General features: G+C 40.3%; 1 pseudogene; it reads right to left on the bottom strand.

Annotated features, from left to right (window-relative positions):
* Positions 1 to 3574: 3574 nt before the first annotated feature.
* On the bottom strand, positions 3575 to 4206 carry LOC150085054 (translocation protein SEC62 pseudogene; annotated as a pseudogene).
* Positions 4207 to 8424: the final 4218 nt, after the last annotated feature.

Genomic DNA, 8424 nt, shown 5'->3' on the forward strand with positions numbered 1-8424 from the left:
GGTTAGGCAGCTCACTTTTCTGTGTTCACAATCTCTTTCTCTGATCAATAACCATGGATGAGAGGTCACCCAAATCGTGTGTGTGTATGCATGAGAGGTCAACTGACTACTTCCATTGTGTCAACGTTTGTGTATGAAGTGGGCTGGTGTGAACTTCGATGGAATCCTCCCCATAATTTGGAACCACTGACCCGAAAGAACACCTGCCACATAACAAATAGCAGGGTGAACCGACAACGTGGAAAGCTAGGAAAGAGTATTTGTGGCGTAGTGTGCGTCTCGAAAGAGGGGCAGAACACTCAAACTACCCTGGTGGGTAACACAGTTGGTATAATCACCGTCCTCCCAACATCGGGTGGAAAGGACCTGAGTTCGAATCCCGTTAGTGACACGGGGAATTTTTATTGGTCTCTTTCACAACGTGGCTGAGATGGTCGGCCTCAAGAGAGGGTGGCATCGTTTTTTCTCTTGGAAACGAGTTTTTCTTCCAGCGAACAGCAAACTGCCCATAGAACACATACAATTTATAGGCATGTTATACTGTTTAAGGTGCAATATGACCTGAATTGCTGATGTGCCTGAAACCTTACAGCAAACCAAAACTCAAACTCCGATAAGGAAATTAATTTTTTGAAACGCGTTAAAGACAAACCGACCTTGAGAACTCATGAAAAATTACAAGTACAATATAATGATGCGTCACTGAATTTCTTTTCAACTAATCCAAAATAAGCCAACTGAGCTTAACTGGCTTCGTTGATGTATTAAGTTAACATTAAGGTGTCGAAGTGTGCTAAGCACTAAAGAAGTTAATCTTATGAGACGCCATTATCTTTTGTCTTTAATCATGTGTATCCTTGGTCAGTTTGCTTAAAAATCCGAACTTCCGTGAGACAAAAGCCATCTTCGTCTGAGACCGATTAACTACGCCATGAAAATATTAACATTTCAACTGGAGATAGCTGGTTCGTTTTACAAGATCCAAGGTTCAAATCTGTATGATAACTGGATCTTTAGCAAAATATAAACAATACTAAACCTCAAATTGAGGTTTAGCATTGTTTATAATTTCGGTCTGTGTTCAAAAACACTTTCAAATTTCACTCCGGCTAGCAGCTTTTGAATTATATCATTTTGCAACCCACGCATGATCAAAATACGGGTATCTGTTTGCTTATCTACCTCTTCCACCCTTGTGTTTCAGTAAGTCAATATCCGTATTCTCTGTCTTGGCCAGGCTTGAAAAGACAGAAAATTCTCTTGAGAAACAAGAGATGTCATTACGAAAAGCAAAACTTGGTTTAAAGAAAATCGAAGAATCTATAATGTTTAGCAAGCAGAAAAAATATTTTTACCACTGAATACTAAAGCCCTGAATAAACAATAACTTCAGTTCGACTATAATCTCAGACTAAGGGATTCTTAAATTTAATTTTTCTTTCTCCTTCGTACATGCATGCTAGTCAAGAATACAAGTAATTAGCAAACAACATATATTGGCGTCCAGGACTAATACAACAATTCAGGAGTTACAGATCCAAGAATTAATGTTTGGCTACCCAGTGCTCCATTCCAGGACAAAGAGGGATCTCCTTTGTTTGAATTTGGGGCCCTTTTCAATCCGACACCCAGATGCGTTATCCCCACAGTACTTTCCCTTAGGACTGGCGCTGTTAACGCTTATGGCGTCAGCAGTATCGATTCTCTGGGTATGCTCTTCAACATACAAACCCAGAATTCTGCATCTTTCACATTTTTACCACTTTTCCCCAAACTCAAAGACTTTCTTATTAAAGAATTTAGGGGAGACGCCAATTTTTCCCTCCTTCTTAACATCATACGGCTTCCGATTAAAGAAATTCTAGACAAGTTTAAAAGCACAAAAGGTCACGTGATTTATGGACCTAACCTGCTTGCATTAGGTGACCTCTAGTACAGCCAGACATGGTAACGAATTTAAATTAGCTATACCTCGCTCAGGCATGCTCATAAAAATAAAACAAATAAAAGTTAACTCTATTTATATACAATATTTTTTTTTTCCCAAATAATTCAATGCGTTTACGAGGAGGACCCATAAGTCCCTATATCCCATACCTTTATTAAGAATCCACAAGATCTGCATGTACGTCATCAGTGTCCCAACTCGTGGTGCATCTTCAACTCCTATGGGACATCTTTCTGAGCATGTCTGCTTCAGTTCATCTCTGTTGGTGTATCACTTCTGAGAACTCTCACGTCTGCTGAGGTCAAACTTCTTTCTGGTCAAGCTAGAGAACGTGTAAATTAACCAATCTCCTCACACACCCCAAAATAAAAGCAAAAGAAAAACACGTGACGAATTTTATTTCCCACTCTTCTCGAGTCTCCTGAAATCAGAAGATTCGGTTGACATTTCTGTTCGGTTCGGTAGGCAGCTGGGTTCATATTTCCAGACGCGCATCTCCAAGCAGCTGCAGGAATGCGGCGAGGGCTGCATTAGAAAGTAAAATCACTCATCGAACGACGCCTCGGACGGCACTGAGAAGAAAAAGAAGAAACGAAAGAGAAAGTGAGGAGTTGTCAGACCACCTCTCTGTTAATGGGATTTCTGATGTTGGTTCAGCGGCTGTACGACCACCCCGATCACGTGACTTCATTGACACCCTCTCGCATCCTTGCACGAACTCCCCTCCCCCCAACCTTTCATGATACTCTCCAATCAATACGATAACGTCCTTAGAGAGAGAAAAACAGCTTTCGACATGCAGCTCATCATGATGATCTCGGAGGTCAACGTGATGAAATCTTTCTCCACTCCCTGAGACACAAAAAAATTTATCCTCACTCTCACCACCTCAACAACATATTAACAGTCTTTGCTATAGTGTCGCATCCAAGATTGCCATGATTAGATATCCCGCTCCCCGAAGAACATCTTCCCCTCCTCCAAGTGGTTTATAAATCCCCTTCGGTGGGACAGGTCTGGATTCAGGAGACACCAGACAGACCTGTCTGATGTCTACTCCTTGGCTGTAAACTTGTGAAAGAGCTTAAGTCAGCTTTGAATTCTGTGATCACGTGGTTAAATGTTATCAGCATAACTTATCAATCGGGTACTTGATCGTTTATTGCCCCACCGTCTAAAATTCTTTTTTAAACTCTTCTATGATTAACTTTTTAACAACTTGATCTCCATTTGGCAAGTGTAAATTTGACAGCATTTCAAATTACTCTTTTAGCTCCAACGAACATCTAACCTTATCTCAGCATACCATTCCCCCTGAATTTTATGACAGATTGCACTCGCGAAATGATAGAAAAATGGCCTGAAGACAGAACTTCCACATCTCAAAACTCAAGGATCTCCTCTTACTAACCCCATCCTTGGATCTCAATCTCCTAATAATCTGTGGGATTAAGTGGAAAAAGCTTGTTCGTTAACAGCCCACTTTCAATCAACAATTCCAAAACCATTATCTCCAATTTCAGTTTTACTTTTCTCACCATCACTTTCTTGTTATGATTTTGTGTGCATATGATCTTTAATTACTTGATCACTGGCAGATTCTTCTTTCTCTTAGTCCACAGATCTTTAGAATCTGTCCTTTTTCTCTTTTACTTTTTTTTTTTTATCTTTGTCTTTTTTGTTACCTTTATATTCATACTTATACAATGGCCAAAATGATTCAACAAACCAACATCTTCTTTAAAGTTGGTAGTACCCACAAGTGATGTTTTCCAAATGACACTAACCAAATTTGGACGAACACCACAACACGAACAACAGCTAGTCGAATAATAAACACAAAGAAGCCAGCAGCAGCAACTCTGGGTAACCAGAAATGTCGAACGGTTTTGGGCTATAATGGAAACCAACACACTAGTACAGCCCCAACCACCATTAACGTCCCAATGATCCAGGGTCTAACAGGATCATAAATCTAACCATATGCCTCATTTCCAGCTTCAAAAATTTGCTTTAAATGCATATCTAATTTTATTTTTTGCTCTATGGAAAAACTGATGACGTAGCATTTGGTCCATAAAAGATGCCACAGATTCACGGATCGTAAAACTGACATCTGCTTTCTCCTTTACAGACGCCCATGGAGAGTCAAGTGAACAGTCCACAGGCTTTGAAGCAATAAAATATTCAACTTCGTGACTAAGACGTGCAGTTTTCTTCTCTGGAAGTTTTTCTCGAAGATACTTTGGCAACTGCATATTCAGTTTTGGTAGGTTCGGATTCTTCTTCTTTCACGTCTTGAATTCCTCATGTAAGGCCACACACAGAATTACTTTATATCCGTACATGACTATTGTAATTATATATAACCATCCCTAAATGAAAAAATACAACAGGACATGCAATACAGCCATACTAACACAAGATACATCTTTCTTCAATATCAAAAGAGATTGTCCATTAAGACTTTATTCCTCCACAACAATGTCAACAAACATTTAGGTTTTAAAAATTACCAGTATTGGACTCCCACCTGATCTTACTCCGTGAGCCTTTTTCATGTTCCAAAACCTCCTTGAAAAACTCACTGAAAGGAATTTATTATCAATCAATTCAAGACCTTCAGAGCAATAGAATGATTGAAAGAACTACCAGAAATAGGGTCACTGGAATGGTATATGAGGTTTCCGACCTTACTAATATACGCTACATTGCCAAAAGTACCTGGAAACGCCTAGGATTTTAGAAGAAATGAACCGTACCAACCATCCACGTTTCAAGATTAAGCATAAAAGTAACTCAATCACTCTAAAGGTAAGTAAATCAACGAAATACAATCGATGGATATCAGTTGAGCTTAGCGACTGCCCACCTATAGTCATTATACACTCACTAGTCAAAAACCTTTTACAAATAGCATCGACAGATAATTAAACGTATGATACACAAATTTAAGATGTTATGTGGTAATGATCACAAGTTCCTTGATATCAAATAAACACTGTAAGCTTTTCTGGGTCTTCTTAGTCGATGCAATCTTCAGAGAGACAGCTGATCTTTCCAGTTTCAGAAAGGTGTCATTGTCAGAAGGGAACATTTAGCTTCGGGTCTGATCAGCCTCACTTTTTCACACGAGTGGTAGAGTCAGTGTGCCGTGAATCTCATGAAGCCATCAGTCCGCACTGATTTGTGTCCAACATTCAGCTGGTTTTTTGTTTTGTTTTAGGCCACATTATGGGATTTGAGTTTAGGTCTTTTTCACCCGATGTGGGGAGGACAGCGATTCTATCAACGCTGCTACCCGCGGGAGCCAAGCGGCTGGAGGTGGCATGGGGTGTTCTGTCTATACGGACGCGGTCTGCTCATACCGTAAGAAGATCGTGTTGCCTCCAATTAGTATATTTCTATCGTATCGGACCAACTTCACCTTAATTACTCAATTTTAACCCGGATTGAGATGGATTCTTTCAAGAAGACTATGCAACTATCCACATGCAACAATTGTATCTGGATGGTTCGAAGAACATTCCCAAGATTTTGTCTTAATGTGAAGGAATATTGAGAATGAACGTCTTCTTCAGCCAGGCGAACCAGGCCCAATTTGTAGCCGAACTGACCTTGAAGGAAGAATGAAAGAAAATCTGTCTTGTTGTTATAAAAATTTGGTCCAGTTCTTGTTATAGGAGCATCAGCCACTAAGGCCATATTGCTCCGTGTATGTAAATTGTGCGTGTTCTGAGGTCAATTTTTGCTTGCTGGACTAAAAACCCGAGTTTCCGGGAGAAAAAACCACGCTACCCTCGCCTGAGACCAACTAACTGAACATCGACTGAACTCAGATCTTTTCCTGGTGTGGGAGTTATTATTTTCAGATTTCCGGGTTTATTTTCAGACTTCGTAATCTTGTCAGTACTGCATTAGTCTACGGCTAATCAAAGTGGATATTAATGCACATGTTTCTTTATTTTTTATGGCAAATTGCTATTAGTCAATAGTGCTGTGCTATTTTTTTGCAAGTAAGTGTATACAAGTGGAGCAGTACATACAATAATTGAGTGGTGTTACTATGCGCCATAACATTAGGGAGAAACTGACGCTGAAAAATTGCTGACATTATTTTTCATTACAGAATCTCCGGGGAGTTGTGGACCACTCCCATTACCACTTCCTGATCGGTGCATCTCGTGAACTGTGTAGCAAAGGAGATCAATATCGCGTAGGCTGCGAAAGTGTGAAGTTGGGTAACTTAAAAAGGGCAAAACGCCATGATAGGAGAGGAGCCTCGCGCAACCCGAATCTGAAGTATCAGCCCAGAGAGCATCAATCCTCCAGACGACTGTCCCCATTACCTGATGGGGCCACGCACGTGGAAGACTACTGCAGTTATTATGGGATCGCAATACTTGCTTGTCGATGTCCACAGACAAATGCGACTTGACACGGTAAACAAGATTTCACGCAGCTGCAGGAAGTGGTTTTTCAGCCTTGCAAATACCTCCTCCCTTTTCAGGCACTGATGTCACAGATGTTGAGTGTACTATCGAAGGACAACTCCTAAAACAAAGTGGCACCGCCGAAATACTCTTAGTGAAGTGTCATTTAAGTTTTGTTTTTTGAGATTTTGTGGAAGACAGTTGGAAAATATCGATGCTTATACATCCCTTCAGAGTTCAGATATGCATGACCTTTACCCGAAGTTCTTTTCAGGATTTCAGGAAAATAATGTTCTGCAATAGCAAGAGAGTGTCTGCTGTTGACAATTTCTCGCTTCCAGCAACGTCATTCAGACAATTTTTCAAGAGTTCGTACTTTCAAGAGTGGTACATTTGATTAGAAAACAGAATCAGAACATTGTGTCCATTAAGATTGCACCGTGCAGCTACTAAATTGAACTAGAGGTTTGTTTTGGATATCAAAAGAGATTAAACAAAATTTCTTCTGTAGAATCGAGGCAATTTTACAAGTCCCTAACTGATGAAATCGTTGCCACTGTACCAAAGGACAAAACATCCATTAGAGGCGCTCGTGTAGATTTGAAAGTTAGTAATGGCAAAGCCAAATGATACAGGAAGCGAACGTCCTCAACAGAATACCCATATTGTTCCAATTCCCACAAGCTCATCTAATTCTGCTTTAAACTTTAGCCAGAGTCATTGCCTCTGATACGCTGTGTGGCAAGTTCTTTCAGCGTTCGACAATCCGCTGTCTATAGGTGAACTTCATCAGATCCAATCCTCTGTTATTCCCCTGAGATTTTTCTGCCCATTGGTTTTAATCTCATCTAAGATGGAGAATAGACCTAGCTTATAGGTGACACCAGGATTTTTGGTCCTGGTCCATTCAGTTGTATAATTGTTGTAAATATTTGGGAAAAATTTATATATTTTTTCTGCTAAATACTATGTTTATTAGGAAACCGTCACCACAAGAAGTTAACTAATCGATGACCACTGTTAACTAATCGATGTTCTACTTGCAGCGGTGACAGTGATGTTGCCAATTCTCTAGCCATCCAAACACGACTTCAACAAACTACCTCCATCACTTGCTCAAAACATATTTTGTGCAATGGCCATCCATGTCCATGAAACTCTTCAATTTTCATCTGTCCATCTCCGTTATTGTCTTCCAGGTTTTCTTTTCCCTCCTCTGTCACGATATTAAATGGTATCAAATTCCCTAATGGGGCTGTAGCTCCCAACATTTATTATTTAAAGGGATATCACTAGCTGGCTACTTTTAAAAAAAATAAATAAATAAATTTTCTGTTTATACTCCGGACGACCAAACGGTCAGAGGAGTTCACAAGATAGACAGAATACAAGAACAGCACCGTATTCAGCAGTCACTGGCTTGAGCCCCGGTCACTCAAGGCACGTGTACTTATGCACCCACGCGCTTGACCACTAGGCTACGGCGGCTCAGGTCCATGTCTTAAAAGCACATTGGCCCACCGTCCTTGATTCGTGATCGAACACATCTTGCCATTAACTACGAGATTTTTAAAGGTGTTAAGAAGAATACCAAATAGGTTGGTTGATTCTTGTAGGATTTTAGACCTATCAGCAATTTAGCATATTGCGCCTATATAATAAAAATTCCTCGCTTCATTAATCGGATTCGAACTGAGGTCTTTTCCATCCGGTGGGGGAGGACATGTGTTACACCAACTGTGTTACCCACGAGGGCCTATAACGGTTAATCAACAAAATATATTTTTTTGCGGAAAAATAAGCTCACCATGTAGGCTCGAAGAGTCCATGAAAACGTCTTTCCAGTTGATCCCACAGATGGTCAACTGGACTGAAATCTGGGGGTTGCACCATCATATTCCACCCACGCAAATATTTGGGACAACGACCAGTGGCTTTATAGCCTTGAAGCTAGTAGTTTATTCCCTGAAAAATTCCAAGCATGATGCGAAGACATCACAAACTGTTTCCTCGTTTACCGATGGCCGCCTCAATATATACCAA

Source organism: Mastigoproctus giganteus, chromosome 6, assembly GCF_048544385.1.
Source record: "Mastigoproctus giganteus isolate SK-2022 chromosome 6, ASM4854438v1, whole genome shotgun sequence".
NCBI classification, from domain to species: Eukaryota; Metazoa; Arthropoda; class Arachnida; order Uropygi; family Thelyphonidae; genus Mastigoproctus; species Mastigoproctus giganteus.